The sequence below is a fragment of the Dipodomys merriami genome, unplaced genomic scaffold (assembly GCF_024711535.1).
Source record: "Dipodomys merriami isolate MVZ:Mamm:240054 unplaced genomic scaffold, mDipMer1.0.p SCAF_4, whole genome shotgun sequence".
In the NCBI taxonomy this organism is placed as follows: Eukaryota; Metazoa; Chordata; class Mammalia; order Rodentia; family Heteromyidae; genus Dipodomys; species Dipodomys merriami.
In genome coordinates, this window is record NW_027205603.1 from 41,981,272 (window position 1) to 42,002,833 (window position 21,562).

Sequence of the window (21,562 nt, forward strand, 5' to 3'; positions counted from 1 at the left end):
TGCAAAACTAGCCTGGACAGAAAAGTCCAAGAGATTCTACCTGCAGTTAAACAGCAAAATTCTGGACTGGAGGAAAGATTCAAGTTGTAAAACAACCAAGCAAGCCAAGTGAGAGCACAGCACTGGAGTTCAAACACAGGTATTGAAACAAAAGAAAAAAGAAATATAATACAAGAGACAAATGTAAGCCACATAAATGAACTTAAATATTCCAGTGTTGACATGCAAACATTCTAAAGTAAACAAATTTATATATAATAATAGCCTTAATTTAGCCAATATATTTTTTTCAGTATATGGTATTAAAATATATTGATGGGTTTTACCTTCTTTTATTCATACTATGTCTTCAGTGTTATATTTTACTTTCACCCTGCAGAATATCACACTTGAGCCTGGCCATGTCTCACTTGCTCAAGAGTGCCGTGTTACTAAGTGGCTAGTGAAAGTTCCAACTCAGGAAGAGACTTCATCAGATAGAGCAGCAATCAGTCATATGGAGAAAAACCAAAATTGCTTCAGCATGGAAAAAAGATTCCCAGTGAAAGGGGAACAGAGAATATAGCTTTATTTTTCTCTTCTACCTTTTGCCAGGTAGCGTGAGGCAGGGAAATGTCTCCACAAAAAATTAATTCTTAAGCTACCTAAGTACTGCACAATTTAGGCATTCTGAATATTCTAAGCACCTTGATGAAGTTACTAGGAGCTAAAACAGAGTGCCCTTTCTGACTTCCTCAGAAAGCCTATGAATGTATATGAAGTCAAAAATCAACAAGACCCCAGAGTTCACCGGATCACAGCTGTGTTTTGAGATAGAAATGATTCACAGTAGCTTGTATGTTTGAACTCTGAAAAACAGATTGTTGTTCAAACTGATGGAATTAGGCACATGCAAAGCATGAACAAATTTGACAGAACTATTTCCTTGAAAAATTATTAATCCTTAACCCAATGATAGTTTCCTTTGATTAAAAATTGTTACATCCTACCTCCTCAAAAGTTGTATTTTTTTTTTCTCTAGCCCAGCTCTGACCTAATCCTTGGTTTAGAAATCCACACTACAAAATCTAAATCACCACAGATGATTCTAGTTTGAGCAAATTACCCACAATTAAAGATTAAATCTTTTATAGGTGTACTGTAAAAAAAATGTTTTTAAAGAGCAGTCCCATCTATGATATGGAATCACACAGACCAGACTAGAATTGGCTTACCCAAATTACCAGTCCTGATGAACAAGAGAGATCAACTAGGATCATCATAGCCGAAGAAGCTCCCAGATTCAGATGATCAATTATCAATTCAACAGTCTAAGTCTAGTTCCTAATCTCCTTTGCCCAAGAAGAGCCTACAAATCCAACCGAATCAATAGAGAAATACTCCCAAGAATCTTGCTAATTTGTTCCTAAATTATTGGTTCCTAAATATCACTGAATGCGACATAGTAAGTCTATATCATTTGAGAGCTATATTATCCTCCTGCTGAATTAATTCTAGCAGATTCCTGTATAAAGTTAATGTGTCAGTAAGAGATATTCTTTACTCAGACTAGTAACTATCTAACCAGATGAATTTCTTTTATGAATAATCCTATAAAATGACAACATTGGGGCTGGGAAGGTGGCTCAGTGGTAGAGCGCTTGCCTTACATGCATGAGGCCCTGGGTTCGATTCCTCAGCACCCCATAAACAAAAAGAAAAAAGCTGGAAGTGGCACTATGGCTCAAGTGGTAGAGCGCTAACCTTGAGCTGAAGAGTGAGGGACAGCGCCCAGGCCCAGAGTTCAGGCTCCACAACCGAAACCCCCCCCCAAATGACAACATTGTAATAATGAGTTGTCTGTGATAACAAGATTTAAATAATAATAACATATTTGGTTCTTTGGTAGAACAGGTGAGATGTGAGCAAAAAAAACTTATTATGTCTGATAAATATTTGCCATGTGAAAATGCTTGAAAATTAAGTTTTCACAAGAGTTTTTAAAATATGTTTGTTATTGTAAAAATATTGTACAGAGGGGTTACAGTTACATGAGTAAGGTAATAAGTACATTTCCTATGGAGTATTGTTACCTCCTCCTTTGTTACATTTCAAAGCCACTCACTAACTATAATCTATGAACTCTCATTTAAAAGCCAGCACCAAGCCAGGTGTGGGTGGCTCATGCCTGTTATCCTCAGGAGGATGAGATTTAAGGATCACAGTTCAAGCCAGCCCAGGGAAGGAAAGGCTCTGCAAGGCTCTTATCTCCACCTAAAAATACTTCCCAAAAAAGGCCGAAAATGGAATTCCAGCTCAAGTGGTAGAACATAAGCCTTGAGCTAAAGACTCAGGCCCTACGTTCAATGATGGCACCAAAACAAGAAACAAAAACCCCACAAAACAAAAACAAAAACCCAGCACCAAGAAAAATTTATTAATTTTCTTAGAATAAATTAATCTACCCTTCTTTATGCTCAATTTTCTTGAGTTGGCTTAAAAGCTAGATGAGTCTTTGCTAAGCTTAAAGACCTAATCTTTTGTCAATGCTTTTTTTTTTTTTTTTTTTTTAAAGTGTGGTTCCTCTTACACTCATTTCTACTGCCATAAAGGGTCAGTTTAATGGTGGCCACAGCTTCCCACACAGGGCACACGTTCAATGAATGTGAGTAAGTTAACAAAGAGAGAGAACTCACTCTCAGAGCTTTAATAAACTGCAAAGATACTGGTGGACGGCAAGTTAAAATTCATTCAGAGGAAAGGGGCCTTTCGAATCACTTTTTCTGGATGAGAGATCAGAGCAACTGAACCAAAACCTTAAAATAGAAGGTGTTTTATTCTCATCGGTTCTGACATTTTAGTGGTGAGCTGCAAGTTATAAAAACTGCTACTAAAATCCAAATTACTCACACCATATGGATAAAGATGCCTGCAAATGTCTTTTTATCATTACTGGGTCTATGAATGTAGAAAGTCATCATGTTTCAAATTATTGCAGAATGATTTTTAAAATAAGCATGAGGAAAGGAAGATGGAGGTATGGAGGGACAATAGACACTTCAACAAGTGGAATGACAGCCACGGACCTCCTCCTTGTTAATAGGTAAGAAGACTGTGTTTACCTCATATCTATTAAAACTGATGAATTTCAGGAAGAAACATACATCTCTTAGTCATAAATATCAAGGTCATCTTAATCAAGTTTCTCAGAGCTTGAACCTTCATTTAATCCTTTAAACCTTAATTTAATTGACCTGGATTAAAATGGAAAGACATGGAAAAAATTATATTAAGTGAAGTAAGCCAGGCCCAAAGAAACATAGGTCCCATGGTTTCTCTTATTTGCAATAACTAGTGTATGTCTGAGACAAGCAGAAAAGGTCAGATAAGATGATGTTAGGTGAAATGAACCCCAAGATAAGGACTCAAATGTTTTTTTTCTTTCTTGCTATTGTTTCTAACATATTTATAAGGTGATTGTTTTGTTGCTTTGTATGTCCCTCTCCTGCGCTATAGCCCCTGTTTTCACTGTATTTGATGTTGGTATAATTTGGGGAGGAGAAGGGAAAAAAACAAAATGTTTAAATAGGGATACAGGTGGACCCGTTGCAACAATGAGATGTACAAGATGCTATGTTGAAAAAGGAACTTTTCAACTTTGGTGAGGAGGTAAGGGGAGTGTAGTCGTGGAGATAGGAGGGCAGGGATGGTAGGGGAAAAACAAAGGAGGAGCAACGTAAGAAATGTAAGGAGCAATGATAAGAAATGTACTCATTAACTTGCTCATGTAATTGTAACCCCTCTGTACAGTATTTTCACAATAAAAATGTATTAAATAAAAATAAAAAATAAAATAAATGGCTTGTGGCCATTTAATATTTAAATGTTAAATATTCAAATACTTAATAAATGAATAAATAAATATACTGTAAGATCACTTAAAAACGAATCATTATCTCTCCTTTGCCTTTATAGTTTGTGTGCATTACTGGACAGTAAAAGCAAGATCTTGTTCTTGGAATAAAGTGTTCAACCACTTGAGCTATAACACTTGCCCTTTTACTTTTATTCTGTTTTGGGGATAGGGTCTCACTAACTTTACCCAGGCAAAGTTGAATTCATGATGTTCCTATCTCTGCCTTCTGAGTGACTGGGATTATGAGTGTAACCACAATTGGGTGTTTTTCTTATCTTAGTGATGAAGTAGACAAGTAAAATTTTGAAATGCATTTATCCCATGAGATAATCAGAAAAATAACACACACACAGAGAAATTCAGGAAAGCAGGAATAGTTGAAGACATTCAAGATTCCTACTTGATATTTCTTTCCCTTCCAAAACAATAGCACTTTATTCCTGCCTAGGTGTGGGGTGCCAGAGATGCTTTCTCCCATAATACATACTTTGGGCTACATTTTTGAATTGGAAAAAATATTATTTATTTATCTATTTATTACTTTGTTTGCCAATACTCAGGGCCATATGCTCTTACTCAACTTCTTCTCCAAAGGCTGGTGCTCTACCAGTTGCCCCACATCTCTACTTCCAGGAGATGTCGCAGACTTTTCTGCAGTGGCTGTCTTGGAAACTTGATCCAACTTGATCTCAGATCCCTGAGTAGCTAGGATTGCCAACATTGAGTCACATTGAGTCACTAGCTCCAAGATCATGGTTCTTTTCTTGATAACAAGATCTAGAATTGAGGCAACAATGCTCCGTAGGAAATGGACTCATTACCTTGCTCATGTAACTGTAACCCCTCTGTGCAGTATCTTTACAATAAAAAAAAACATAAAAAAAAGATTTTCAAAAAAAATTTTTCAGATACAGCAGCAGAAGACTTCCTGTTTTTCACTAAATTCTTGCCACTTCTATAACCAACCTTATTCTCTTGTTTTTGCTGATGATGGAATAGCTTCAGTGTTTCCAGAAAATTCTTGACTGCACATTGAAATCAGTTCAGGAGTTTATCAAACTCTGATGTCTAACTCTGAACTCAAAGCAAGATTTAAAATACTGAGAGGAAGCTAGGCACCAATGGCTCATGTCTGTAATCCTAGTTACTGAGGAGGCTGAGATCTGAGGATAACAGTTTGAATCCAGCCCAGGCAGAAAAGTCTATCAGACTCTTACTTACTCTTAACCAGCAAAAAGCAGGAAGTAGAACTGTGGCTCAAGTGGTAGAGTGCTAACCTTGAGCATAAAAATTCAGGGACAGCACCCAGGTCCTGAATTCCTAGCGCTAGAGCTGCACCCCCCACAAAAAATATTATGAGTGGAGTAGCAGTATTTTTTATAAAGCTTGCAAGTGACTTCAATTTGCAGCATAGGTTGAGACACTGGATTAAACCAAGTTTACTAAAGTAGTAAATACATTGGGAATAAAAGGTGAGTTTATGACCATGCAGAACCAAAGCTTCTCTCAAAGATGTCTCATAGAACCAACCAGGGTCTGAAGAGGTTGAATAAGGACAACATCCATAATCCAAAGAACCCATCATGCATCAGTCAGCTACTGGTCCTAGGGAAAATGATAATGCCTTTTACAGTCACCAGTGTCAGAATTCATATGAGATGCAGCAATTTCTAGGCCTGTCTAGAACAGCCTATGCCATGTTTCCTGGAGATGTATATTAAATCTACTAAGTCATCAAGTAATGCTTTGTACATTAAGATCCTACTACCATGTGCACTTGGTTCTTTCCTACCAAAATGTTTGTTTATCATTGTGCAGATGTTGCTGGAGGGATTCTATGGGATTATTATGTATTTCTAACTTTAACGTTTCTTATTCAGGAGTGGCAGATAGCTACCAGGAGACAATACTGAGAATGGAAAAATCTGCTGTGCTTTTATGTAACCAGCATAAAACTTTCCATATGATAGAAATCCAAGATCCGGCAGCCAAGTCACTAACGGCTGAAAACAATAAATCCAATTAGCATTATTTTCTTTAAAAAGAAACAAACTATACAATTCTATAGTATGGCTTAAAAATACTAACTTAAAAAATATACTGTCCCTGAATTGGCCAAAGACTTCTCAATTTCATTAATTATCCTGGATCAGAACATAAAAATTAAAAAATAGAAAAGTATTATCATAAAATCTACTAACTTATTTCACTGTTCCCTATACATATGTACAATTATTTCTAAGTCAAAAATGAGTAATTGAAAATTTTAAAAGTAAAAGTAAAAAAGAGTGTTCGCCTAAAATACCCAAAACCATGTAGTTGGCCTAAGAACCACAAAATCTATCTCTATATTTCTATTCCTGTCCATGTCCACATCTATAGCTATATATACAGATAGTTGCTCTTCCACACAAAGAAGCTTGTAGCCATTTGATCATGGCTCAAACCTGTAATCCTAGCTACTCAAGAGACTGAAATCTGAGAATGTCAGTTTGAATTCAGCCAGGGAAGATAAACCCAAAGGACTCATCTCTAACTAAACAGAAAAAGACAGAGAGTAGAGATGTGGTTCAAATGGTAGAGTACCAGCCTTCAGCAGAAAAAGACAAGCAAGAGTACAAGGACATGAGTTCAAATGCTAGTATCAGCACACACACACACACACACACACACACACACACACACACACACACACACACACACAGAATGCAAAAGAATTAGGGATAAAATTTATTTTAAAACCTGTAGCATCCATACAAAGGAAATGCAAAATTTTGCCAAAATACATAAATAACAGCACAAATGAACAGTTGTATATGAATTGACTAAATACTGAGAAAGTGAAATGCTTCCCCGGGTTCTTTTTAGGTTTTACATAATTCTAACAATAATAGAATACCATAAAATCAGCGTATATAATCAGAGTCAAATATTTTCCACAGTTTTATTACTGAATATTAATTGCTTATAGAGAAGGGTCCAATTATGTTATTTCCATACATGAATATAATATACTTTGATCATATTCCCTTTTTACTAAAATTTCTAATTTTCATCTCTTCAAGCTCTCTTTTTATCTTTCTTGCAATTTTTCAAATTATGTGCATTTCATACCTGCATACAATATATTTCCATCACACTTTACCCCTCACCTTTGCTTTTCCTCTCCTATCTCTTGCTGCTCCCTGACTCAATGATGTCCAATGTCAGATAATGTCCAGTTTTCTCTTTAGATCTAGCTTGTACAAATGAGGAAAAACATGCAGTATTTGTCTTTTTTGAATCTAGCTTATTTGAATCTAACAAATGTCATCCATCTTCCAGCAAATGATATTACTTTGTTTTTTTAAATAGCTGAATAAACTCCTGTGTGTGTGTGTGTGTGTGTGTGTGTGTGTGTGTGTGTGTGTGTGTGTGTGTGTGTGTGTGTGTATCACATTTGCTTTATTCATCAGTGGACAGGCACCTAGGCTTGTTCCATAGCTTGTTATTGTGCTGTTTTGTATTTTCCAAATATATGTCCAGGAGTGGTATGGTAAGGTCACGTCGTCTTTTTATTTTTAGGTTTTTTGAGGAAGCTCCAGAGTTATTTCTATAGTGACTGGGGACTAACTTACATGTCTTCCAAGAGTCTACAAAAGTTTCTTTTCCTTGTTGGTTTGTTGATTTTTGTTTCCTTGATTAGTGTTATTTTGATTGGGATGAGATAAAAATTTCAGTGTAGTTTTTATTGTCCTTTTCTTTATATCAAAGGATGTTGAATATTTCTTCAAGAGTTAATTGGCCTCATATTTCTACATTTGAGAACCATCTGTCCAATTTATTTACTCATTTATTAATTGGATTATTTGTTCTGGTTATTTCTTCTTTACTAGAAGGGCAATACTAGGAATTGAACTCAGGGTCTTCCTTTCTAGTCAAAGAGCCTGAAGGTATGGTTCAAGCATACCTCTAGACCCTTTATCCATTGCTTATTTATTTATGTATTTATTTATTTATTTTTGTTGGTTGTGAGGCTTAAACTCAGGGTCTGGGCACTGTCCCTGATCCTCTTTGTGCTCAAGGCTAGTGTTATACCACCTAGAGCCAAAGCCCACTTCTGGGTTTTGAGTAGTTAATTGGAGATAAATCTTATGGGACATTACGTTAATCATATAACAGAAACCCCTCTGTACAGTATTTTTACAATTTAAAATGTATTTTTTAAAAAAGGAGTTTCAGGGGACTTTTTTGCCCTGGCTGGCTTTGAACCCTAATCCTCAGACCTCAGCCTCCTGAGCAGCTATGTTTATAAGCATGAGGCACCCATGGCTGGTTTGCATTGTTTATTTCTAAGGTGGGGTCATGCCCTAAGTTTGGCCACCTGAGCTGTGATCCTCCTATTTGTGTTTCCCAGGAACAGCATAACAATGTTGGTAAACATGTGTACGTGGGTTCCCAACAAAATTCCACACAACAGGTGGATCTCACAAAAGCCTTGGATACCAGAGGGGAAAGTAAACACCTGCACAGGTAACAGTTTTAGTGACACAGTCTCACCAGCCCCACAAACAAGAGCTCTCTGCACTAGGAAATGATTCAGAATTATCAAAACCAACTTGCCTTGCTGTTCATTTTCAGAAATACACAGTCAGAGTTCAGATAAAATGTTTCATTTGTTGGTTAACTGGTTGAGTTACCTAAATCTTGTAATTCAAGTAACACTTGTAGGTTTTAATAAATGATTTCTGAAAAGAAAATTCTCCACTATTTACCTAACAAGAGCTCCATCACATTGGTTGTGATTTTATTTTAAGTGAATGTAAACTAGTTCAATCTTTATTTCCTAGTGCTTTTTAAGCAAATAAACTGTTGGGCACTAAATTTAAGCATGTTGCATTTTATTGTTCAAATATTCTAGTGTAAGTACACTAATTTTTCAAATAGATTCCAAACTTCCCAAAAGCAGACAAATATTCTTTGGTGTCCATTCTGCTCTCATTTTCCAAAGTGCTTTTAGACCACATCACCAGTGTTACCTGCCTCTAGTTTCCTCAAATGAATACTTCCTGCTTGGAAATTTCCACAACTATTTATGTACTCATTGAGCCAGTCATTTAGGAAACATTTATTGAACACCAAGTATGTGTCAGGCACTATGCCCAGTACTGCTGATATCAAGATAAATAAGGTGTGACTAAACTTGGTCTCTGTCTTCATCCAACTCACTCCTGTTTGGCAGAACCCACATCTTCATCCAGTGTTATTAGATTCCCCCCCATGAGAACAGTTCAATATAATCCTTTTTATACTTGCCCAAACCCACTTCCAATCTAACTACCTTGGACATACATACATCAATAACTACAGATCTCACTCAACCTCCCAGCAGTCAATGACAGTAATTCTAGGCACTCTCAGACTTGTAGTGATATTTTTTCCATGAGTCTCAGTTGCTTACTCTTGTGATCCGTCTGAAGGGTTTAAGAGATACTACTGATAATGTGTAAAAGCAGATAGAAACAAGCCTCTCCATCAATGTGCGTAAGCTATGGGACTTTCAAACAACGCAGGCAGCAATAGGACAGAGAAAAGTCTACCCACCTACCCACTCAAAGACATAACATTACTTCATCTATGAACTTGCACCAACCCTCTCCCTTTACCTGTGATCACATGGTAAGTGAGAACCATGGGTTGATGATCAATAGGCCCTTGGTTATTTTTATGGAACCCAAGGTCTGCTCTAAATACTCTTAGAGCAACTGCAAAAATACACCAACTACTGCTTTGGAAAAGTAGACTTTTGAGTAGATAGATCACTATTCAACTATTAAAAGAGAGGTACTCAGTAGAAAGATAAGTTGCAAAGTTAATTAAAGTGATGTATAGAACAGGAGGAAAAATTTGGAAGAGAGTAAGAGAAGGGATGGCATTGTCCAAAAAGAAATGTATTGATTACCTGACTTACGTAACTGTAACCCTTCTGTATATCACCTTTATAATAACGATAATAAAAATAACTAAAAAATGTATGTAGATCAAATTCTCTATTGACCTTGGATTATTTTCTTAAACATATGAAATTGAATGAGTCTAGTTAAATAAAAAAATATATATATAACATACTGGGTGCCAGTGGCTTACATCTATAATCCTAGCTGCTCAGGAGGCTGAAATCTAAGGACTGCAGTTCAAACTCAGCCCCAGCCTGAAAGTTCATGAAACTCTTATCTCCAATTACCCAGAAAAAAGTTGGAAATGATCTTAACAATAGTAACACAGCATTTATATGATGTTTACTACATGCTAAAGGCAGAAGCAAGAACTTGATATATGAAAAGCAGACCACATCTAAAGTGGCATTTTAATTTCTAAAGGTAGGTATCTGGGTTGCATCTAAAACATGGGCTTGGAACTTCTTGACTCCAATGCTACTGACATTTTGGATGAGCAATCATTTGCTGAGGGTACTGTTCCATGAACTGTAAGGTTTTCAGAAGCCCCTAGCCTCTACTCACAAGAGGGCTGTCGTATGTACAGGTACTATTCATTCCAATTTTTTTAGACAGTCCTGCTTTGTAGCTTAGAAGGTCTTCATATTCACTATGTAGCGCAAGTGTGCCTTGAACACTCCATTCTTAATCACCTAAAGGCTCAGATTATAGAATTTTACAACTATGCCTGGCTCCTCATACCAATTTAACAACTAAACATATCAAATGTCTCTTGGGGAGTAGGGAAAGAGCAAAATTATCCCTAGTTGAAAATTGCTGTGATAGCATGGGATATAAAAGAAAAGATTTTAGGGTTGATTCTTGGAGTTCAGTTAGAGTTAGCAGCAGTTTTAACAATATAATGAAATATCCAAGAAAGAGAGTACAATATCAGACTGTACTAAAATTAGGAAGTGTATAATAGCAGGCAAGATGGCTGCTTCCCATTGGTAAATGAATGGCCGTATTATTTTAGTGGATATTGCCTCTGGTAGGCTTAAATGACATTTAATTTGCCTTCAGAGAGTGACTACATAGTAATAGACTCTTACTCAAACTCCTCAGGAAGGTGAAGGAAACAAGAAATACTTACAAGGCTAGACTCACAGAGAAATGTAAAAATCTCTTCAGTTATAAGAATTTCATTTTTTTCTGAAGCATCAGAATTTAGAAAGAGAACTACTGAGTTCTAACTTACATTTAGATATGCTTATTATAGCTGTCCAAGAAGGGTATGAAGATGTTTACTGTAATTTTGTATGCATTTGGTGGACTTACCATTGGTATTCTAGGGGTTTCTGCTGTTAAATTTCATTATGTGCTATACATGTAGAACTATCTATTTGAACTACTGAAAATATAAGGTTTAGTATAATATCATTTTGAATTTCTTTTCTTTTTTATATTTTTGTCAGTTGTAGGGTTTGAACTTGAGGTCTGGGCACTGTTCCTGAGCTCATTTGCTCAAGGCTGGTGCTCTACCACTCTGAATCTCAGCACCACTTCCAGTTTTCTGGTAGCTAATTGGAGATAAAGTCTCACTGAACTTTTCTGTCCTGGTTAGCTTTGAATCATGTTCCCCAGATCTCAGCCTCCAGAGTAGCTAGGATTACAGGTGTGAGCCACCAGCATCTGGCTTCAGTTTTGAATTTTTAATAGTGTATATGAAATTTTGGATAGCACTGAGCTCTTTCTTTGATCCATAAACAATGTTAGCAGGAGGGAATAAAGGAAAGGAATGAGATTCTTCAGAGAAACAGTTCCTCTGAAAAGTGACAATCTTTCTTTGTTAATTCACTGGAAGTTCTGGCTTTTTATAACTCTAAACCTAAATTTCTCAGGAGAAACAAAATGTCATCTGCATTCAGTCACTTAATATATTAATTTAAGATGTGGTCATTGGGTGTCTCAGCAATTTTCAAGGGCAGTGCTTTCACTGCAATAATCCACAACAATGATTCTGCAGGCAGCTGTTATCCAGTTCATGACCTACTCCTAAATCCTAAGTGGTCATTCTAGTGGAGTGGATAGTGTTGCTTTCTCAGTGGAACTAAAACCCTCACAAATTCTGTTTCTGTGGGCTTCAAGTAAAAAGCACTTATAATCAATAAGGGAATGTAGAAAACTTAAGCTAGATCCTTATATATCACCCTGCACCAGAATCAACTCCAAATGGATCAAAGACCTTGAACTCAAAGCAGACACTCTGAAAACATTACAGGATGGAATAGGAGAAACCCTAGGTCTCCTTGGCTCAGGCAGAAATTTTCTGAATAGAGACCCGGAAACACAACAAATCAAAGAAAGGTTGGACAAATGGGATTGCATAAAGTTGCAGAGCTTCTGCAGGGCAAAGGACATAGCTAGCAGGATCAATAGAAAGCCCATGGATTGGAAGAAGATCTTTACTAGCCATACAATGGACAAGGGTCTCATATCTAAAATATACTTGGAACTCAAAAAATTAAACCCCCCAACAACAAATCCTCAAAGAAACAACTGCCCAATAAATAAGTGGGCGAAAGACTTAAAGAGAAACTTCTCTGAAGAAGAAAGAAGGATGGCCAATAGACACATGAAGAAATGTTCAACATCCCTAGCCATAAAAGAAATGCAACTCAAAACAACATTGAGATATCACCTCACCCCAGTTAGAACGGCAAAAATCAAGAACTCTAACAACAACAGATGCTGGAGGGGATGTGGACAGAAAGGAACCTTACTTCATTGTTGGTGGGAATGTAAACTTGTTCAACCACTTTGGAAAGCAGTATGGAGGTTCCTCAAAAGACTTCACATAGAACTCCCCTATGACCCAGCAATCCCACTTTTGGGCATTTACCCAAATGTTTACAAACAAGACCACACTAAAGCTACCAGCTCAACTATGTTTATTGCAGCATTATTTACCATAGCTAAGATATGGAACCAACCCAGATGCCCCTCAGTAGATGAATGGATCAAGAAAATGTGGTATATATACACAATGGAATTCTATGCCTCCATCAGAAAGAATGACATTGCCCCATTTGTTAGGAAATGGAAAAACTTGGAAAAAATTATATTAAGTGAAGTAAGTCAGGCCCAAAGAAACATAGGTCCCATGGTTTCCCTTATTTGTAATATCTAGTATATGTATGAGTCAAGCGGAAAAGGTCAGATAATGTGATGTCAGGAAAATGAACCCTTAGATGTGTATTTTAATGTTTTTTTCTTTCATGCATGTGTTTCTAAGGCATTTATAAGATTATCTCTTTGTTGCTTTGTATATCCCTCCCCCACAGTATAACCCCTGCTTTCACTATATTTGATGTCAGTATAACTTGTGGAGGAGATGGGGAAAAACCAGTTGTTTAAGGATACAGGTGGACCTGTTGCAACAATGAGAAGTACAAGTTGTCATGTCCAAAACTAGCTTTACAACGTCGGTGCCGCGGGGGGGGGGGGGGGGAGGAGAAGGATTGGGATTGGGGGGGAGGGAGGAGGCTGGGAAGGGATGTGAAGGGTAAACAAAGGAGGAGGCTGCAATGCTTGGTAAGAAATGTACGCATTATCCTGCCCACGTAATTGTAACTCCTCTGTACAGTATGTTCACAAATAAAATAAAATTAAATTTTAAAAAAATCAATAAGGGAAAGAACAAACCCTATATTAGTCCAATTGACATAGAAAACAAATGTCCAGTTGTACAAGTAATCAAAAGAATTCAAATGAAAGATAGATATAATAATGTCTATTTTTACATAATAAAAATGTACTTTGGATGGTATTTATAAGGATACATAAGAGAGAAAATCTGGTGCTATAGGATTTTTTTTATAGTGACAGGCATTAGTAAGGGTTTCAAAAAGAGTCATGCTTTTTCAATTTCTAAATTTAATCTTCTGAAATTCATTGTTCAGATCAAATCTTAAATATGAAGGGAAACCATGTGAGGCAAAATTATGGTAATATTCATTATAATTTCATAAAATTCAAAATTACTTAAATGTCCAATAAGAAATTGATCAATTTCATCCAACCAAGCTAATAAATTGCTCGAGACATTGTTTTGAAGAACAAAGTGATAAGCAAAGCAGCATAAAATAAGAAGGAACACAAGCATCATACAAATAAGTTTACAAATTCATCCTCAAAACTCATATTAAATGATGAAAGGAGAAATCCAGAGGTTCTTTTTTATATTTTTTAAAATTATTATTAAGTAGTTGTATAAGGGACCTGCAATCCCATAACTCAGTATATAAGTACAATGCTTCTTGACAATGTCACCCTTTCCTTCTTTCTCCCCTACTTTCCCCCTCTCAATCCTACCCATAAGTTACATAGTTCATTTTTTAGATAATATACATTGAATACAATTCAGAGGATTCGAAAAAAAAATGTTACAGGAAGGGGCTGGGAATATGGCTCAGTGATAGAGTGCTTGCCTCTCATGCATTAGGCCCTGGGTTTGATTCCGCAGCACCACATAAGCAGAAAAATGCCGGAAATGGTGCAGTGGCTCAAGTGGTAGAGTGCTAGCCTTGAGCTGAAGAGCTGAAGGACAGCACCCAGCCTCTACAACCGACAAAAAAAAAAAATGTTACAGGAAGGATTTAATTCAATTTGGGAGTAATCAAGGAAAATGACTCTGAGATGGAGACGTTTAAATTGAGGCCCCAGAAACACAAACGTCAAGAGACAACAGGTAAAGAGAAAAGCCTGCACGTAGTGGCAGAACTCAGACTTAGGTAGAAAGAAAAGAGTCATTCACACTCAAGGTAGAGAGTACAAGTTGGTTATCTGATCTAAGTAAAATCAGAAGTCATCATATAGTATGTGGTCACATTTATACAGTTTAAGGATCAATAAGATTAATTAAATTGTTCTGCCCCATTTTTATTTATGGTTGATTATTTTTATTTTATTCATTCATACAGTAAATAAATACTTATCCAACACTCTGTCAATGCCTGCTTCGTTTGTGTATACTTGCATATAATCTATAGCAAAACAAACACAAATCTCTTACCCTCCTGGAGCTTACATTTTTCCATGGGAGCCAAACAGTCATAAATTTAATGATTAAATGTAATGATTAATGGGAAAGATGCCATAGAGTGCTAAACAAGAAAGAATAAATGAGGTGAGGTTGAGATAAATGGAGTCTTTAATTTTCAGTAGGTCAGAGAAGACTTGAGGAGAACAGAAATATCAAAGGAAAAATATGAAGGAGGGGAAGGAAAAGGAGAGGCACGGGAATTTCTGCAGGAAGAATTTCAGGCAGACAAAACAAAAAATGTAAAACAAAGTTCAAACCAGAAGCAGTGACATCAACAAGGAGGAGAATGTGAAAAGGTAAGAGATGGCTTTTGTACTGTTTGCAATTCTGGGTTAAGATAGAAAGTGTAGTTTCGATGTGTTGGATTGGATGTTGGTACTTCAGCTGCTTCCTCTGTTTTTGCCCCCTTGCTGCCAGGATATGAACATCTTCCTCTGCCATGATGTTGTGTTACCACAGACCCAAAGCCATGCCAAGCAACCACAAGCTAAAATCTCTGAAACCATAAACCAAAGTAAGCCTTTCTTCCTTTTAAGTAGTTTATCTCCAGTATTTTGTCACAATAATGGAAAGCTGAGTGGTTTTATTGATAAGGGATAAATAAGTAAAACCTGAGAAGGTTTTATTGATAAGCGATGTGAGTTGGCTCCTATTTTGAAAGAATTATTCGGTCTGGTGTCAAGGTCAAAACAGAAGCAGGAAGCCCAAGAAGTAATTTAAGATATTACCTATGGAGATGGAAATTCTGTAATCATAATCAGGCTAGCAGCTAAGTCTCACCAAAACCAGGAAATGCACAATAACTAGGACTCCCAGAAAAGAAGAAATCAGACGAAGTTGGTATTACAGAGATGGGGACTGGGATATGCCATTAATGGTTAAAACTGCTTAACTGCCATTCAGTATTTTCTTTTTCTTATTTTATGATTTTTAAGTAGTTGTACAAAGGAGTTGACATTTCACAAAACAGTGTATGGATGCATGTATCTTATTCACTGTGACTCCTTTCCACATTCTCACTCATCCCTCCCCTACCTATCTCTTGCCTCACTTTTCTTCATTTTGCAGGATATGCACTGAATTCTTGACTGAATTTTTACTATCTCTGACTTCAATCCCCAGCCAGGCAGCACTGCCACTGCTGAGTGATCTTGTGGAATGGCTGCCAAGACTAGTTCCCCCTTCTCAACTGGAACGGGGAAGGAAGGGTCATGTGGCAACCCAGGAAGAGGACACATGCCAGGATGATTCTAGGCATGTTTTCCCTTTCCATAGAAAGTGTGCTACCATTGCTCCTTCTCTTTCAACAAATATCCCCAATGAACATTTTTCATTTGGTCACATTCTCTCTCTGCTCCCCCTTTTGTTTCTAATCACACAGAAAAGGGGTTCCATGCAAAGATAATGAGGAGCATAAGCTACGTGAGTTCAGTATTGGTCCTCACTGCATATCTTATAAGCCTCAGGTTTTGTGGGAGAAAGAGGAGTGAGCTGAATGGCATAGTTCCAGAAGTATTCTTTCATGATGAAATTGTCATCTTGGTGGAGAGCTTCAGATGCTAGCTAAGACCCCACCTATGAGTCCAAGCTACAGGTGACTAGTTTGGCTTACTGTCTGAAATGTCTTCTACTTCTGTTTCCTGAGACATCTTGTACTTAAAATAGCTCTTGAAGCATTTGAGGCATGTGGCTGGATAGATGGGCAGTAAGAGAGCTTTTCCCGGCAGGATCTGTGGTCCCTTCTTGCTCTGAGTTCTCCCTTATTTAGCAGTCTTCATGCCATTTGATTTGTACCAGGCTTCTGGCTATTCCGCCGTTTTTCCATGTGCACTGACAAATTTTACAGGGTACTAGCTACATAATTGCCTTCCTCTTTTATGAGCTCAGCCATCGTGTTGTTGGGGCCAGGTGCTTTCCAAGCTAATTTTTTTTCACTGTGGGTTTTAGATGTCGGTTCAATTTCTTCCCTAGGGCTTTGGCAGGGCTTGCTTGCTTGCTTGCTTTTCTTTTATTTTTTTCCCAGTGTATTTAACTGAGTCATTATTGATTACTTTTCCTGGAACATTTAATATCCTTTTCTAATGTCTGTGCTCTTAAGCCTTTCTTTCAGGTGTGTTCTTTTTATATACATAAATACCCCTGTGCATTTGGACATAATATTAAAATGTATAGAGTCTGAAAGTCTCTATACATTCTTAGAAAGAAAGTCCATCCACTCTGACATGCCCTTTCCCTAAGTCTCAACTATGCTCGGAGAAATAAAAGGAATGAGGCTATCTGAATGATCCTGGAAATGTCTTATTATTACACCTCAGTAGTAATAATTTGTATATATTTATGAAGAGTTTCCACATGGGATACTTGAAAAAAGAAGAAAAGGCTGTGCTGATGGCTCATGCCTATAATCTTAGCTACTCAGGAAGCTGAGATCTAACAATTGTGGTTTGAAGCCAGTCAGACAGGAAAGTCCACAAGATTTTTATCTTCAATTAACCACCAAAAGGCATCAGTGGAGCTGTGTCTTAATTGATACAGCTCTAGCCTTGAGCAAAAAGCTCAAGAACAGTGCCTAGGCCCTCAGTTTCCTCAGTTTAAACACCTGTACTGGTACAAAAAAAAAAAAAAACAAGACGGAGGAGTTTTCCTTTGAATAGTTACTCCTTCTTGAATACCTGGATCTCTTTCATTTCTTTCTTCTTCTAAATTATCTGTAACTAGTTGTACAAAGCAGCTGCCATTTAACAAAGCAGTTTATGAACACAATCCATCTTAGTCAATGCCACCCCTTTCAACATTCTCATACATCCCTCTCTTAGCTGCTCTTTCCCTCACTCTTCTTAATTTTGTAAGATATACATCGAATTCTTGACTACATTCTCCTATTGTTCTCTTCTTTTGTCTACCCCTTACAAGTACCCACATGCTGGTGTTTAATTTATTTTGTTTGACTATGCCTTTCTAAGGAATTACAGTATCTGACTTCTCCCTTGAATCTACCACATTTCAGTTAATACACTTGTATACTTGCATACCATCCAGCATATTTACTTACAAGTTGATAAGCTAAATCTAAGGGGAAACATTTCTATTTTGTCTCTCTCAGTCTGACTTAACTTCACTTACTGTAATTGTTTTCAGGTCTTTCCATTTCTTCACAAATGGCACAATATCATTCTTTCTAATGAGTGAGTAAAATTTCATTGTGTATATATGCCACATTTTTTTGATCCATTCTTCCATTGAGGGACATTTTTGGCTGAATCCATACTTTGGCTATGGTAGTGTTGCAAAGAACATGGTTGTGCTGGTGTATTTACTATATCCTGGTTTGTAATCTTTTAGATAAATGCTCAGGAGTAGAATTTCTAGATCTATGTTTATTACTATTACCATCACTTGATCTGTTACTAGTGCTATGTTTAATTTTTTTTTTCTAGTCGTGGGGCCTGGACTCTGGGCGTGGATGCTGTCCTTCAGCTCATCAGCTCAAGGCGAGAGCTCTACCATTTGAGCCACAGAGCCACTTCTGGCTTTTTCTGCTTATGTGGTGCTGAGGAATAGAACCCTGGGTCTCATGCATGCAAGGAATTTATTCTACCACTGAGTTACCTTCCCAGCCCCAGTTCTATGTTTAATTTTTTGAGGAACCTCCATACTGCTTTCCAGAGTGGTGGAACTAGTTTATATTCCCATCAACAGTGCATTAGGGTTTCCTTTGGCCAAATCCTTTCCAGCATCTGTTTTGGTTTGTTTTCTTGATAATGACCATTCTAACTGGAGTAAAGTGGAATCCCAGTGTTGTTTTGATTTGTATTTCCTTTATAGCCAGAAGTGTTGAGCATTTTATGTGTCTATTGGCCATTTTTAATTCTTATTTTGAGAAGAATCTCTTTTGCTCATTAGCCCATTTATTAGTTGGGTTGTTGAAGGTTTGTTTGTTTGTTTGTTTTTTGAGGGCTTAATTTTCTTTTGTCAGTTGTGGGGCTTGAACTCTGAGCCTGGGCACTGTCCCTCAGCTCTTTAGCTCAAGGCAAGAGCTCTACCACTTGAGCCACAGTGCCACTTCCAGTTTTCTGGTGGCTTATTGGAGATAAGAGTCTCATGGACTTTTCCTTCCCCGAGCTGGCTTTGAACCATGGTCCTCAGATCTCAGCCTCCTCAGTAGCTAGGATTACAGCCGTGAGCCACCAGCACCCGGCAGGGCTTAATTTTTTAAGTTCTCTGTGTATTCTAGATATTAAGCCATTGCACCTTGACCTCTTTTGAGCCAACCAATTTTTAAGTGTCTTAAAATCCTTAAAGTCTTGTTGGACTTTAAAGACAAACAAAAAAATCTATCTATGGATGTTTGAATTGAGAAATCATTGGTGGGATAAATATTGTATACTAAAAACAATGAAACGTATGATAGTTGTGAAATATAGACAGTAAATAAAACATAGAAAAGAATGACTCAAGTGAGATATCTTAACAAATGGAATTCTTTAAGTTCACTAATCATTTTTACAAAAGACTGTGAAGGGGACATTTATAGAAAAACTTATATATGTGGGGGAAAAAGCAGGCTGTGAGCTATTGGGTCTAGGACAGCACTAGTTTCTTCATTTCTAGCAAGTTTTCCACAGTTCGGGAACTGATTCTTCCCAATCTATATACCAAAAAGCAAGACATATAGAGCAATTAGAACAATAGTTCTCAGCTTTGGCTGTAAAACCAAATCAGTGAGAGTATTTAGAAATTTTTCTATGGAAGCCATTCCTCAGAGGAATTAAATTAGAATTGCAAAGATTGGAGGAGAAGCAAAATATTTGTATAATCTTCCTAAGTAATATAACTAAGGCTGAGAATTATATCAATTCTAAACAATGAAAGAAGAGAAACTCAAAAAAACCTAGAAAAAGATGTACAAGAATGCACAATGAAGCTACAGAATGGAAAAGTGTAAGTAATGCATTTAGGGAATAAATAACCAAAGATTATGCTTTACTTGTAGAAACCATACTACCAAAAATCTGAAATATCATACTTCATTTAGGTAGTTTAAAATACAAGCATCGTCAGGCACTGGTGGCTCACACCTGTAATTCCAACTACTTAGGAGGCTGAGATCTGAGGATTGCAGTTCAAAGCCAGGCCAGGCTCTGGGTTTAAGCCCCACAATTGAAAAAAATATGGAAGCAAACCAATCAGAAACTGAAGGAATCCTATAAGAAATAAGGGATTTGCAGAATGGAAAGGCTTTCATACCAAGATAAACTGAAAGAAACCAAACCTTTCAGGGTGTTGTGACTGATATTTATGTAATGTAAAGATGAATAAATGTAACACTATTGTATTTATAAAATTTTCTAGATAACTAAAACTGTGAGCACTGCATTTCTTTTAAAGAATAACTGTATGACTAGTGACATGCCGCAGATGCCAAAGTGCTTGCCTTGCAATTGTAGGCCCTAAGTTCAAGACCCAGTACCACACAAAAAAGCAATCATAAAATAAATAAAAGGAAGTATTATTTTAACTTATTAGGTATGACCTTTTCCAAAAAGTAGAGTAAGGTAATCATTGAGAGAAGCTGAGGGTTGGTTGGGTGGGTTGGTTAACTGGTTTGGTTATGCAGTTTTTGAGATTTAGATAGTAAAGTAAAACTTTACTTTCAAGCCTTTTGGTTTTGTGGTTATTGTTGTTTATGGTTTTAGTGGTATTGCATTTTTAAATATTGAAATAGTTGTACAAAGGGGCTTCAATTCAATATGTCAATGTCATTCTATCAATCCCCAATCTATCCCAACTCCTACCTCCCTTTGAGATTTCTAGTTCCATTTTCACATATGTACACTAAGTATTATGTCTGTATTTATCCAGCATTCCTCTCCATTCATATGCCCCCTCCTTTTAGTTCACATAACGTATATTTCAGCTTCCAGGTATTCATTTAAACCGTTACTTGTTCAGTGCAGTTACACCATAGAAACCGACTCTTGCATATACCATACTTTAGCCAGTTGAATTGTGTAGATATGTAGAGGACCCTGCATGTGTTTTATGTAAGTTCATATTTTAGATTTAAATTATATATATGAGATGGCAAAGCCTCCCATGCTCCTGGATTGGAAAGATTAACATCGTGAAAATGGCAATACTTCCCAAGTCTATCTACAAATTCAATGCAATACTTATCAAAATTCCAACCTCATTCTTCAAGGAAATAGAAGAGGCAATCCAAAAATTCATATGGAACAATAAAAGACCCCGAATAGCAAAAATGCTCCTCAATGGAAAGAACACTGCTGGAGGAATATCAATACCAAATTTCAAACTCTACTATAAAGCCATAGTAATCAAAATACCTTGGTACTGGCACAAGAACAGACCTCAGGACCAATGGAATAGAATTGAAAACCCAGAAATGAACCTACAGACCTATAGCCATCTAATCTTCAATAAGGGAGCTAAAAAGATAGAATGGAAGAAAGACAGCCTCTTCAGTAAATGGTGCTGGCAAAATTGGTTAACTACTTGTAGAAAACTAAAGCTAGATCCTTATCTATCACCCTGCACCAGAATCAACTCCAAATGGATCAAAGACCGTGGAGTCAAAGCAGACACTCTAAAATTATTACAGGATGGAATAGGAGAAACCCTAGGTCT